At 41.9% G+C, this 13,030-nt stretch overlaps 1 pseudogene; it reads right to left on the bottom strand.

Moving 5' to 3' along the window:
- Positions 1-11,311: 11,311 nt before the first annotated feature.
- LOC139475998 (coagulation factor V-like) lies at positions 11,312-12,817 on the bottom strand (annotated as a pseudogene).
- Positions 12,818-13,030: the final 213 nt, after the last annotated feature.

Raw genomic sequence — 13,030 nt, 5'->3', positions numbered from 1 at the left:
GAACTTGGCACAGAATGCTTTCATCTATGCCCTGAGGGTGGCCCGTTGTCTCGGGTTAACCTGGCAATTGCCACAGCCAATATGAATTCAAGAGGTGGTCTGTCTGTCCGTGAAGTATTTACCCAAAGTGATCAATTGCCTGGAGAACAACTACCTATCACAAACAAGCAACTCATTCTTGAAAAAAATATCATCAGAACATTTAACCATCCACATAGCAGCAGATCTAAAGCTCATGGTAACACTATCATGGCTGAAACTAAGTTTCAAGTTGGTTTATCTTGTATTTCTCAAAAGAGAGACAAGTATATGGTTACTGGAGTTTCGGAGGATCAGTGTCAGCTTAGAAAGTTCACCAAATCACAGTTTCGTTCCAAGTTATACACTGTTCGAACTTCAGATTGTTACCATGTAAAACCTACCATGCTTAGCATGTCATCCTCAGGACCAATTAGAGACATTGATAGAAAATATCCCAGTCGTGAAGATATTCAGCCTTTACCTAGCCAAGCTGGTGAATCTGAGATAGAACCCGGTAGTAACTCAATTGACAATAACCAGCGATTTCAAAATGATAGACATGAAACTGTGGTTGATGATAATGGACCACAACATGTTGAACATGGAGCTACAGAGCAATGTGATGATACCACACCTGTCACTGAAGTTCCTCTGAGGATGTCATCCCGACCTCGCAGAAAACCTGCTTGGCAGACATCTGGAGATTGGATTTTGGACTGACTGGGTTCACAAGACTCACCCATACCATTGGTGCCTTTAATGTCTAATGTGCATCTTTAACAAAACTCATGTCATTATTTGTATCTCCTCAAAATATGAGAAGATGGTTGCGCCATTTCATTGATTTCGTTTCTGTTTTCGTTTTGTCACCGATCGCTATTTTTTGTTAAAACCCTTCCTTCCGGTTCGGGCATTGTAGTTTTTTGTGCATTAAACTTGTGTCATGAGAGACTGGATTTCCACATTGGCGACTGGCTTATTGAAGCAAAGCTGAGGGTGACAATCCTGTAAGCATACCATAATCTGAGGGATATCTAGGTGGAGGATGTACTAGCTTGGACCACTCGGGATTGACACAGTAGTTCACAGTTCCGCAATATGTGTCGCAAATGTACTCACACTCAGACTACATGTCATTGGGTGGTTAGGATGTCTCAACAGGACAGATTGTTAAGTTGTGGATGATAAAAGATACCACTTGACCTGCCACCACAACACTCACCAATGCGTTCACATTCAAGAAATGAGAGCATCATTACAGACTGCCGCTGTGTGCTTACTAGTAGCACTGGGACGAGTCGAAATTTACTGCCGGGGTACCCGTCCCCCTACCCTACCCGGGTACTCGCTGTAGGTCTTAAGCTGGGTACAAAATGTTCTGTTGGTATTTGTTTTAACAGAGATCTGGCAAAAAGTATTTAGATATAGTATAAAATGGTCTGATAGTGCATACACTGAAGTTGATTGAAGCCTTGTCTTGACTCAAACATATATATTCAGATGGAAATGTGTGCATAGTCAGAAAGAAATGTGAACATTATCAACTTGGTACTTGTGTAACCATGGAATTTTATTATTATTGTCATTAAACAATGTATGACATGAATAACCAGGGATCCGGTAGACCTGTGGTTACCCAGGTCCAACTCAGTACCCATCCAACCCGAGTTACCAGTCACAGCCCTACTTACGAGGTTATTCCCTTGTGTCACATTGTGCCACAAAATATACTGAACTGCAAAAGAAAAATCACCCCAAGTAACATTGCATGAAAAGTTGTCATTTAAATATTTGGGTAATTTTTGTCAAAGTTTCTAAAATTTTACATTACCATGTCTGGAAAAATAAATTTGATGATAAAAAAGCAAATGACAATAAAACCGATCGACCAAACACATCACGGCAACAGCCATGGTAACCTGATGCACGTGAGTTCCATGCAAATTGAAATGCACATGCGTTCCCCCATTACTTGCCCTATAAAAATCCACCCAGATCGGATAGCATTCATTCGTTATTGAATTGCTACCACATGCTGAGATTGACAAGAAATCAGCTACATCAAGCCCTTGGACGATTGCAAGCTGGACAAACCGCCCGGCAAGTAGCCAATGCATTTCAAGTCCACTTAAGGACCATATACAGGCCCCAGCAACGGTACCAGACCACCAACACTACAGATGACCGACCACGTAGTGGAAGACCAAGAGTCACCAGCTGACATCTGGATCGTCAGATTGTGCAACAGCATCTTCAAGATCGCTTTGTTACTGCTGTGGAAACTGCTCCACAGACGATGAAGACACTAGCGACACAATATTTTCGGACACCATGCGTTGACGATTGACGAGCAGACACCTCCACTGTCACAGGCCACACCCTGGACCCATTCTGACACCACAACATCGCCGGGACCATCTTGAGTGGGTAACACAACACCAGCATTGGTGCCATCAGCAGTGGAGAAGAGTCTTCTACTCAGACGAGAGCCATTATTGTATCTCAACAGCAGATGGCAGAGAGAGAGAGAGAGAGTCAGGTGACAACGTGGGGAACATAATTCGGATGCTTGTCTTGTTGAGAGAGACTTGTGGGGTGGTCCGAGCATCATGGTGTGGGGTGGATTTGTTCTTGCACAGAGGGTCGGCCCTGTGGTCTTCCTGTACATTGATCAAGTCTTGAGACCACACGCCAAACCTCATTTGGCATGTCGCCACAACCATGTGCCCACACTGCAAGAGCAACAAGAGACTTCCTCCAGCAGAATGGCATCAGAACCATGCAGTGGCCTGCAGTCAGTCCTGATTTAAATCCCATTGAGCACCTGTGGGACGAGTTTCAAAAACGTCTGAATGACGTCCAACCAAGGCCGACAACTGCGGCTGAACTGCATCAGGCGTTCCCCAGTGTGGGCTCGAGTGCCTATGGCTTTCATCAACCGCCTCATCCATTCCATGTATCGATGTTGCACAGCAGTCATCAATGCACATGGCAGACACACGAGATACTGAGTTGTGATGCCATTTTCTCAGAGACTAGTGTTGTGTTTCACTTTGAGAACATTGGACACTTTAATTTCAACCTTGATGATTAGTTTGGCCAAGTTTAATCTTTTTGATATGTCTCAAAGTATGTTTACAATGTTTGGACAAATAAGGTTTCTCATATATCTATCCATGGTGATGTTTCTTTTGCGGTTCAGTATATATTCTGAGGGACTGTTCGCTACAGCTTGAAGTTCCGATCCTCCTGGCATCACATATCGAAACACGAACAGATATTTGACCATGAAGCATAGCTTTGCAGACAGACAGACAAATTATTTATTATTTTAACTCACCACTTGTGCATTTGTATATATACTCCATAGAAATGTCATAAAATATACAATTGCCCCTCTTATGGATTTTTGAGAGACTTTAAAGAAATCAATAAATCTTAAACGCCTTGCACATTAGTGCATAGCCTAACCCAGATATAATCCTACACTGGCTACCAATATCACAAGATGCAGACCCCGCCTCCAACTGTGGGATAAGCATTGCAATGTACTATGTCAGGATAAGAAATAATTTACATGAATTTAAACACTCATGATAATTGTATACTTATCCTGACTAGTCTCAGGCCTGTCCATCACCTGTCCCTGAGGGGTGCCTGGAAAGTAGAAGAGGTACGTTTGGGGTTCTGTGTTATATGAAGTGAAGAAGGAAATTTCAATTTGCTGTGGCAGGGTAGGTATATGAGTGAGTGAGTTGGATTTAACACCGCTTTTAACAGTTATATCGCGGCATGTCAGCTTAATGTGGGAGGAAAGCCCAAAGTGATGCAGGTCTCAGACGTTTACCACTTCAGTGAAACCCACGAGCACTGGTATGGTGCTGACAAACCTAGAAACAAAATTGGGTGATCTGAACCCACAATCATAGGTTTCTGGAGTGCCCAGGGGACAAAACTCTGCACAGCAAGTTGCGGTGCCTTAGACGACTTGGCCACCCGTGCCCCCCGAAAGGTATATGAATATCCAAATTCATGAAATTTAACTCTTTTTAAAACTACCAAGTCTGTGTTACTTTTTCAATCCATACCAGATAAAAGTGCAAAATAAATATTTTTCAATGTGTTTCTATTCAATCATTTAATTTTGTGCTGAAATGATCATTAGACGGAACATGAATCAGTTTCACATTAGCCATGATGCAAGCTTGAAGAATTGTCACCAATGACCTCCATTAATATAATAGCCACTAAATAATTTCCCCCAGGCTGATTATCTTGGGTGTTTTTATGGTGTTTAAAAAGATGCTTGTAATACTAAATGTATGGGTTATGAACAGTTTCTATTGGACTAAAATGTCAATATAACGTTATTTGCAGTGCAAGTATGAAAGTTTTACGTATTTTCTAAAACATTTCTCTGTGATCATGTCTCATTGACAGTTAGCTTTCCTTGATTACTATATGCTAGATTCCACCAAACCCTCTGGCGTATTCTGGCTGTGAGGTAATAGAGGAAGGGTATTTGAAGCTCATAATTACATGAGGAAGTAGTCCCTCCTGCCTCTCAAACATATCTGCTTCTACTGGATGAAGTTTACTGGAAAGAAGTGATGTGTCTGTGAGGCATTTGGCACGATACTGCATATTATGTATAAAGTATATTTTAAGAATGACTACCATAAAAGGTGTTACTTATAATTTAAGTTTTAAACATCATTACAAAACTTATGTTAATATCTAATACCCATGATAGATCACCAATGTCCAGTGGACTGAAGTGCAAGGTCAGTCACCATGAGACTCCTTCAGATCACAGTTGTCATTAAGACCCATGGACAACAGTGGCTATCGGGGGACACCAGGTCTGAAATCGGGGTGTATCAGAGCAAACTTAGAAGTCACTTTTATCCCCAGCTATCACATCACCTTCCATTTTCAACCAGAAGCTCCATAAGTTATAAGGAGACGTGCACCAAGACACAAATGAAAGATTTCAGTAATTGATGATTCATCTCGCTGCTAATACAAATGAAAAGAAACAGAGACCGTGGGTTTCGGTAGCCACCCAAGAGAAACTACATTCCTCAAGGAAGGACTTTTTGCAGATTCTTGGAGAGACAGGTCTACACAAACAAAGACCGTCGATACAAGGGACAGCTCATGGCAGTTTCCTCAGAAACATAAACCTGGTGGAGGAACTTGCCCAACAGGAAGGGGAGATTGCTGTGCCTGACTGTCCTAACGAGGAGGCTGCTAAGAAGATGGTGGACTCTATCTTATTCATCTTATCTGCCACCAAGGAGACCATCTCTACGCCATCAACCCCCTCGACACCCCAACCAGATCCAGCCTCTGGGTTCCAGATCAACGTTCTGGAGAAGTTATTTGTCCTACAACAGGCCTCCATGGAAAAGTTGATAAACAACCATCTGGCAGCCATCACTTCAGAAGTCGACAAACTGAAGAAGTTGCAGGCTCACTCTTCCACTTCACAAAGATCTCCTGCGTCAGCCCAGGTCGAGCCTATTTTACTCCAATCTTCCCAGCCTCCATCTCACCGCCTGGAAAGTATCTCACAGAGAATGCTGCCTCTAATGCTGTTGCAAGATCATGGAGATCATCATCCACCCAATTTTATGAAGGGACATATTCATCCAGTAGAGACACAGATGTGATCTAACAAATGTCACCGTGGACATTCCCATGGTTGCGAATTTCCTTTTACACCTATGACAGGATATCAACTTCCGACATGGAACCATTGAAGGATATAGATCCGCCCTCCATTCCGTGCTTAACAGACTCATCTGAGCATTCAGCCTAGAGTATATTAGCATTCCCCGGATCTTCCCCAAATGAAATTTATCAGTTGTCCTGTCTGCTCCCAATAGCCGCTCAATACGAACTTCTTGGAAATGCTACTCTTCTCCAAAAATCCTGTAAAGCAGCCTTTTTTACTAGCCCTGGCTACCGCAGCTAGAGTTTCTGAACTCCACGCTCTCGACTACTCCAGTCTCACTCATGCTCCAAAATTGACCTCCATAACCTTGCAGTCCCTACCGGACTTTATAGCCAAGAGTGAGTGAGTGAGTGAGGTTTTACGCCGCTTTTAGCAATATTCCAGCAATATCACGGCGGGGGACATCAGAAATGGGCTTCACACATTGTACCCATGTCGGGAATTGAACTCGGGTCTTCGGCGTGACAAGCTAACGCTTTAACCACTAGGCTACCCGACCGCCCCTCACTCACTCACTCAATTATAGCCAAGAACCAGTCAACGGCTACTGGTCCATTGGGTCACAGACATTATACTATTCCCGCCTTGGCACCTACAGTGGATCATCCCGATCCCTTTCTTTGTCCTATATGAGCTCTCAAATTCTATCTGACAGCTACTGATCCACATCCCCGATGGCAAAGACGTCTATTCATCTCGTATAAGACCCACTCAGATAAAGACATCACTAAAGCAACAGTTGCTGGATGGCTAAAGACTACCATAGCAACAAGTTATCGGCAAGATACTCCTCCTACTATGGGTTCTAGCTCTGCCCATGAAATCTGAGCTTCAGCAACAAGTCTGGCTTCTTGGTTATCCGTGTCCATTGAACAAGTCGTAGCGGGATTCCAATGGGGTTCACACAATACCTTCACAAGTTTTTACTTATGAGACATTCAGCCAGACGTGATGGGGATTCTTTCCCTGGGACCTATTGTTGCGTCCCAAGCGATTATACATCCCTAATTTTTTCTCCTTTCTTTGAGAAAAGAGGGGGCGAGCTACAGAAGGTAGTACACCTTTTGCCTTGATTTACTAGGTATGGTATGTAAGGAATTCAAGGGCTACCTGTATTAGAACAGCTGATAAACAGATCTACAGGGAGTGACGTCACAATCAGAAGGAATATAGACCGGAAGTGACGACATGACCGGAAGTGACATCATAGATGACATTAAAGGTTCAAGAAATGACATCAAAACCAGTCAAAAAGACATCATATAGAACCAGAAGTGACGTCATAGCCGAAAGTTGATAAACTGGAAGTGACATCACACTCATAATCTGAGATAAATGATGAGTTAGAAAAGAACTAAAGACATCATTTCATGATTATCAGCAAATACTAAGGTACTTCAGGTGAAGGTATTGCATATTGACTGATATAATCATAATACCCGATTTCAACTCCTCTGAGAGAGATTCTAGAGTAATTACCTCTTGAAAGGGTTTGAATCTGGAAATATACAAGAACTCGCACGACAGTTGCTGTCAACTACACAGGGAGTTCCTAGAAGCAGATCCCGCCTTATCCCTCTGGTATATTCTGGCTATGATGTAATTAAGGTAGAGGATTTGCAGGAATTATCAAACAATAGTTATCATTGTTAATAATTCTGAGAATACTACCTCTATTACATCAGGAAGTACTCCCCAATTCTCCCCAATTCATCTGTCTCCAGTGGTTAGATGTTTGGAAAGAAGTGACGTTTTTCCTGCCTTTATCACAGAAGAGCTGAAGAGCTACATGTACTATAAGGGGAACAACTACACTCTCCAAAAAAAGAAACCCACAGGTAGATTTAAGTAAATTTATTGTACCCAATAAAGTCGATATATATTTAATTTAATATCATAGGTACAAGTATGAAATTTTGGAGTTCGATAGTCACATGTTGTAGTTGAACAAAGGCATTGAAAACAGTTCATATTAGGCCACAAGGTGGCGCTGAACTTTTGTATCTCTTGTGACCGCCCCGGGGGCAGCAATCACGGCTTTGCATCTCCTCGGCACTGACTGGATAAATGTACAAATTCTGCTTGTAACACGTTGGCCAGTTGTGGGAGTGTCTGCGGTGTGTTCTGACGTTGACGTACACATCGATCGAGTTCATCCCAGAGGTGTTCGATTGGGTTGAGATCTGGAGATCTCGACGGCCAGGGCTAGATGTTAATGTTGGCATTATGAAGGGGTGCAGGGGTGGTAACTCCTGGTCAGCCGGTTCTCGGACGATCTGCATTGGAATTGAACTGTGTGTATAGGTCCCAAAGGCGGCAAATGGTGCTGTGGTGGACGCTGAAGTGGCGTGCAACAGAATACTGCGATTTCCCTCTGTGGATACGTCCTATGGCAATGTTCCGATCGGCAGCGCGGACTCTTGGCATTTTCGAACTTCAAAAATGTTGACAATTTGTAAGGACAAATTATTGGCTTATGCTTGCCTTTTTATAGCCATTACCACGAATTACAAATGCCATAACTCATTACATGACATTTTTTAACAAGTATGAAAACAATGCCGTTTAAGACATTGCAAATTGACAATGACTGTTTTGAAGCACCATTTGTTGAATGTCAGGCCACCAACATACATCCAATTTATATACCGGACTTATAGTGTAGTCAGGTTCAATGAACAACATATAACCTGTGCATTTCTTTTTTTGAAGAGTGTAGTTGTGTGTAGTTGACAGTGAAGAGGATTTCTGTTGAAAATCTGAAGATTTAGTTATAATGTGTCTACAGTCAATATACAGGATTTATGGCTATGATGTAATAGAGGTAGTAATCTTGGAATAATTAACAAAGATAACTATTGTTTGATATTTACAGACCACCGTCATATAGCTGGTATATTGCAGAGTGCGGGGTAAAACAAACAAACAAATAAACCGCATAGTCCCCTTTTGCGGCAAGCAGGGGTTGCTGAAGATCTGTTCTACTACGGATCTTCACAGGTCATCTGAGCAGGTGGTCATAGTAGGAGTAACATCATCCTAACTGGAAGTCATGTCATCGGCACCGGAAATGACGTCATCAGATGTTGTAATAATGTCATCAAAATCGGAAATTACATCAGAACAGGTAATGATGCCATGGGCAACAGAGTTGGAAGATCATGTGGTTCAAGATCTCAAGATTGTTAGATGTCACAATAAGGGAACTGGATAGAAACATATTGGTAGTTCCAGGGAAGTTTACCACATGTTTTCCTAGACCCTTGGCATTATTCCAGGATCTGGCCCTTTGGGGTAATTCAATGTAGCATACACCTATTAAGTGTTAAGCAACTAGAACAAGTATTACAATTTGGTACCTCATTATAATGGAATGATAGTTTAATACTACTGAGTAGGAATCAGGGATTTGGGGTTATTTCTTATTTTATTCCAGTAGACTGTTAACTATTCATAGTTAACTAGGTGTCACAATCCACCGATCCCTCAGGTATATTCTGGCAATGATCTAATAGAGGTATGGTATTCATAGGAATAATCAAATAATGGTTATCACAGTTAATTATTAAGATAACTACCTCTAATAATATATCAGGAGTAATCCCAGCCACCTCCCCTATATTCTGCATCTAGGATGGCTAATATTGGAAAGAAGTGAGCTTTTCCCCTTTGCACATGGAAAGTGGGATATGATTACTTGTATTACTCATTATGGACAGTTGACAGTGAAGAGGACTTTTTACAGTGTGATAATAGCCACAATACAGTATTTTTGGCAATGAGGCAATACAGTTACAGTAAACTACGGTTATAGCGAACACGCTTATAATGAACTGACGGATATAACGAACTTACTTTTTGGTCCTGATTACTTGCTGTAGTCATGCTGTATATGTACTTATAACGAACTACGGTTATAACGAACTAAAATTAGTAGTCCCTTTGAGTTCGTTATAACCGTAGTTTACTGTAGTATTCTTTGACTTATTAACAATGATAACTATTGTTTGATTTTGCTTGGTTTAGTGAAAAGTTTCTTTTGTTTGTTGGATTTTGTCTGGTTCTTAAGATTCATAACAAGTTGGACTGGACAAATAAGGCTTAGGCTTTCTGAAGGGACTTTCCGCATAATTCTGCAATTTGTTAACTGCTGCTTTGCTGCCCATTAGTTCATATATATTTTTCTCAACTCAAACTGCAGACTCACAATTGAATGTGTCTGTAATCCAAGTAGTAACAAAAGGTTAACCTTGCTTATTGCCTGTCTACATTTAATGTCTTTCTTACCTAGAAGTTGATGTAGTCATGATTTTCTTTTCTTTTTTATCAGATAGTTATCAACAACTGTCTTGAAGTTTTGTAGAAGGTGACAGACATTTCATTTTTAACAGGGAGAAGGACATTTGCTTGCTTTCTGACAGAGAGTTGAAGATTAGCTGATCTAGAATGTTATCTTTTCCTGACTAATGGCATATGTGATTGTCAGCTTTGCCTTGTTTCACCCAGTGGGAGATACACATTAATATGTGCAGTTACTTTTAACGAAATCCATGTTTGAAACACTGAAGGTAATCAATAACATTTAATCACTGTAAGAGTTCAAGGTATGAAGCTTGCAATCAGATCATCTGATCTTGATAGACAATAGGATTATGATAACATGCTTTCATCGGCTCTCATGACTGTTCAAATATGCCATTATTTGATGTGATTTTACCTTTAAACAAAACTACCCTATTACTTCTTATGTATGTCATGTAATGGATCACTTATTAGCTACTTCCCATGTAAATCTGTGTTCAACAGGGAGGACCCTTGGTTGTCACTGTTTGCTGTTTGGAACATACTTCCCCAAGCTAGAGAGTGAGAATGTTATATTCCTCAAGTTGTGTAACACAACCTGAAACGATATATCATTCAACATATACAGGGTCATACAATATACGCAGTGCATTAACACATACCATTACATTGCCACACAATGTCAGCAAACAACATGTGATCAATAATCAGACAGACCGCCCGTCAAAATGAGAACTTCTTACCAAAACTGAAACATCAAATGATTGTTAACTGAAAAAAACAATAACTCAGTAGCGTATGTCCTCAAGGAGATGTGATCACAGCCTGACACCATAATCTAATACTCCCAATAAGTGTCTGGATTGTTGCCAAGGGAAGCTTGTACGACTCTTCAGTAAGAGCAGTGCCGAGTTCCTGTAGTGTTGCCGAAGGACAGGGCATCATGATCTGCAGCTCATTCCACCCAAAATTATGATTGATCCCCCAACATAGTGGTCATGTTCAGCTGTGTTGGAATCCTGAAATCTTTCTCCTTGTTTATGCCACATAGAGATAACAACAAGCCAGAGGAATGCAATTATTTGAAGAAAAAAAACTGTTTCCTAAACCTGTTGATGGTAAATTGTTTTTGTCTGTTGTTACATGTTTGGTATGTTTCGGAAAGAAACTAGGCAATCTGGGATAAAGTTATAAATTGAGGTTTTGCTAAACCTTTCATTCATTCCGGCTGATGTCTTGTGACTGAATTCACAGTTGAAAGGAAAAGGCTTTGAGGATGGATTCATTGAAATCATCAATACTTGTATTAGGCTGATGGCCTTAGACAGGCTGGAATCACTGCTCCAAGGAAATGAACTGAAGATTGATTTAATCAAAGTCTGGCTGTAGTCTTGTAACAGGTTGCAGTCACTGCTGAAGAAAGAATTATCAAAATTTGGGCCCAGTGAGGTCTGGCTGAGTGTTGGTAGATCCAGGCTGCATTCACAGTCAACAGGAAGAGGCTGGAAGGCGGAATCATCGAAATTCGGGCCCAATGACGTCTGGCTGATTGTTGGTAGATCCAGGCTGCATTCACTGTCAACTGGAAGAAGCTGGAAGCTGGAATCATCAAAATCCGGGCCCAATGATGTCTGGCTGATTGTTGGTAGATCTAGGCTGCATTCACTGTCAACTGGAAGAGGCTGGAAGCTGGAATCATCGAAATCCGGGTCCAATGACGTCTGGCTGATTGTTGGTAGATCTAGGCTGCATTTACTGTCAACTGGAAGAAGCTGGACTCATCGAAATCCGGGTCCAATGACGTCTGGCTGATTGTTGGTAGATTCAGGCTGCATTCACTGTCAACTGGAAGAGGCTGGAAGCTGGAATCATCGAAATCCGGGTCCAATGATGTCTGGCTGATTGTTGGTAGATCTAGGCTGCATTTACTGTCAACTGGAAGAAGCTGGACTCATCGAAATCCGGGTCCAATGACGTCTGGCTGATTGTTGGTAGATCTAGGCTGCATTCACTGTCAACTGGAAGAGGTTTGGCTTGCACTGGTGCCAGCAGGGAGGGACATATCACATGGGCTGGGGACTATGCTTCCACTGGTGCCAGCAGGGAGGGACATATTACATGGCCTGGGGATTATGCTTGCATGGGTGCCAGCAGGGAGGGATGTATTACATGGGCTGGGGACTATGCTTCCACTGGTGCCAGCAGGGAGGGATGTATTACATGGCCTGGGGATTATGCTTCCACTGGTGCCAGCAAGGAGGGACATATTACATGGGCTGGGGACTATGCTTCCACTGGTGCCAGCAGGGAGGGACATATTACATGGGCTGGGGACTATGCTTCCACTGGTGCCAGCAGGGAGGGACATATTACATGGCCTGGGGATTATGCTTGCATGGGTGCCAGCAGGGAGGGATGTATGATTTCGGCTGGGAATACATGTCTGCTCTCTACTAGAAACAGAGAAGTAAATTCGTTAGTGTCAGTACAGTTAGGATAGTCTGAATGAAGCACACTGGTATTTGGACTGATAAAACCTGCATTATGAATATTCAGATACACACTTGGGATGAAGGATGGGAAAGAAATAGGTAGTTCAAACTGTTGTAGGATGCTATTGTAGAAGATGGAGGATATAGGGGTAGGGCATATTAGGCTGGTGGACCTCATTGTAGGACTGGAGGCGATGACAGCATCAGTGTTGGGGCAGGGAGGGTCATCCAGGTTCGCCCAACTCTCACTTGGACACAGCATGTTGTGCCTCTGAAGTATCAATGTGGGATTTATTTAGATTCATTTCAAACAAAGGAAAATATACAGGTATTGTCACATGTTAGGCTTGTTTACATGAATGTTTTACATTGTGTACTTATACAGGGATTTTGATGGAGACAATTGGCATGACATTTTCTTCATTTTATTTATATAAATATATACCAAATTTGAAAACTATCTGTTGGACATATC

This window comes from Haliotis cracherodii, unplaced genomic scaffold (assembly GCF_022045235.1).
Source record: "Haliotis cracherodii isolate W230 unplaced genomic scaffold, xgHalCrac1.p SCAF_3, whole genome shotgun sequence".
In the NCBI taxonomy this organism is placed as follows: domain Eukaryota; kingdom Metazoa; phylum Mollusca; class Gastropoda; order Lepetellida; family Haliotidae; genus Haliotis; species Haliotis cracherodii.
This window is presented reverse-complemented; position numbering and strand designations above follow the sequence as displayed.